The sequence below is a fragment of the Octopus bimaculoides genome, chromosome 8 (assembly GCF_001194135.2).
Source record: "Octopus bimaculoides isolate UCB-OBI-ISO-001 chromosome 8, ASM119413v2, whole genome shotgun sequence".
Classification (NCBI taxonomy): domain Eukaryota; kingdom Metazoa; phylum Mollusca; class Cephalopoda; order Octopoda; family Octopodidae; genus Octopus; species Octopus bimaculoides.
The window spans coordinates 86,087,643-86,090,394 of NC_068988.1; positions in this window are offsets into that span (position 1 = coordinate 86,087,643).

Genomic DNA, 2,752 nt, shown 5'->3' on the forward strand with positions numbered 1-2,752 from the left:
CTTCAGGTAGATGGCCCTGCTCAGTATGTAGAAAAGGAGTAAGTAGTAACTCTATAAGATGTACCCGGTGCAAACTATGGACACATAAGAGGTGCAGCAATATCAAAGGCAGGTTAACTAGCAAGTTAGTTTTTGTTTGTGGCAGATGTTCAGGTGCAATAAAGACTGTAAACAAACAGGAAACAACTTCTATCTCATTTCAGGGTGAAAAACTAGAGGTAGTCGATAGTTTCCGCTATCTGGGCGACCAAGAAATCACATAAAAAATCACATAAAAAATCTTGCAAACCAAATCCAAAAACAAAATATATATATATATATATATACACGCATGCACATATATAAAATAGGTTCAATTAAACATGCAGCAAAAAGAACTTTAACACGTTGCAACTTGCAGCTCAATACTTCACCAGTTCATAACAGATTGATTTAAGATGGATGATCCATGAGAATTAGCTCTCTTAGCTGAATCTAACTAAATTCATCTGAAACTAGTAGCTAGAACAGGTATAAGCATGGTTGTATGCATTCCAGCCATGTAGTCTTGGATTCAGTCTCACTGTGTGACACCTTGGGTGTCTTCTACTACAGCCCTGGGTCAACCAGTGGAGGATTTTGTAGATGGAAACTGAAAGAAGTCCATCGTGTGTGTGTGATTGTATTTGTGTTACATTTACATCTCATGACCACGTGACAATAGATTTTGGCTTGTTCATATTCCCATAACTTGGCGGTCAAGCAAAAGAAACTGATAGGATAAGTACTAGGGAGGGTCAATTTGTTTGGCTTATACCCTTCAGGGTAGTTTTCTTAACATGACCACCATCCAAAACAAGTAGAAAATAAAAGGTAAAAGATAAAAGAATAAAGATGAAGTGGAAAAAGTTCAGGCAATTGTTACCTATACTGACAACAAATTAATTCTCTCACAGCAAGTAAATGGAAGCTTGTATGATACTTGTGTACAAAATGCCATATTGCATGGTTAAGAAACATGGACACTGAATGCAAATACTGGAAAAGAAATAAAGTGAGCTTGCTTCACTAGCTGCATAATGTCAGTGTACATGAACAGCAGAGCACAGAGAGGAAAATAAGGTTTAATCCAGTGATTCTCAACCATTTTTTTACCTATGGATCCCTTTGTTTCCTATTTTACTCAGACAGACCCTCCTAGCCATTTGATGTTGAAAAAAATCGTATAATATTTCTATAATTATATATTACTACTTTGTTTTTGTATCGGGTTTGCAAGATTCTTTATGTGTTGAAACAAATTTTGTTGTATCTAGGAAGCATCATTATGCCAATATAATTAACACACACACTGGTTCAATTCCATTCCTTTATTATTAGTCAATTGATTAAATATCCAACTAACTAACCGATTGTTTTGTTTTTGTTTGTCAAAGTTCTTCAAACCAATTTATTTCCGATAAATTTTAACACCAAAATTTTATATCAACTCCCAAGGGTCATGTGGACCCCGGTTGAAAACAACTGATTTAACCCTTTGCCTCTCCAAAGCATTTTCATATGTTTGTCCTAAATGTCTATGCTTGTTTTCAGATTTCTAGTTGGCCCTTGTTTCATATGTTCTGAAGAATATAAAGCTTTCTTTTCATAAGTCCTTAGTTACTCTGATGGGTGAAAAATATTGCAAATGTGCATCATATATGATTCATGGATGCCAGGGAAATATGTCCCGTGTGTCATGTGATACACAGGAGAGGAGAAGGAGTAAGAGGCTTTATACATAGTATACAAAAGGGTACACTATATTGGTGCAAGCATAAGACGCATGCAGTGGATGACTGTTGTATAAAGAAATACCAAGCAATTAAAGCAGAAGGAATCTGTAGAAGAAGAAGATGTGAAAGAGGTTGTGAGCTGAATTGCACAAAGGGAGTGACAAGGATCTACAACAACTAGCTAAAAGTTATGCTTGAAAAGACTTGCCCAAACCCATGTAAGTACGGAAATAATAATAATTATAATCTTTTCTACTGGAAGCACAAGGCCTCAAATTTGGAGGAAGGGTTTAAGTCAATTACATTGATCCCAGTGCGTAACTGGTACTTATTTAATCAATACCAAAAGGATGAAAGGCAAAGTTGACCTCGGCAGAATTTGAACTCAGAACGTAGTGACAGGCGAAATACCACAATAATAATAATAATAATAATAATATTCTATAAAGATTGATGTAAATCTTCATGAAGGTAAATAAACAACAAGAAGAGCACAATGCAATTGTAATAGATTGTTTATTGGTTTGAACGATATTTCAACAACTCACCTGTCTTTTTTCAAGTCCAAAATGTAAAATGAAGAAATTCAAAAATTCAAAATTATGACCAAGGAGAGCCTGCATTTCCACTTTGACAGGATGACATAATCAGGCTTCAGTTTCGCAACTGACAAAAGGTAAAGGAGAGAAAAGAAAAAAAAAAAAAGAATATTTAGTTGAACAGTTTTGTGTAAATGTGATGAAATTCACCTGGAGGAATGATTAAAATGGCAGGTGAATTTCATTTACACAAAACTGTTCAACTAAATATTCTTTTCTTTTTTCTCTCCTTTACTTTTTGCCAGTTGCAAAATTGGAAACTGATGATGTCATTCTGTCAGAGTGAGAACACAGGATCCCCTTGTTCATAGTTTTGAATTTTTGAATTTCTTTATTTTACATTTTGAACTTGAAAAAGACAGGTGAGCTGTTGAAATATCATTCAAACCAATAAATAAT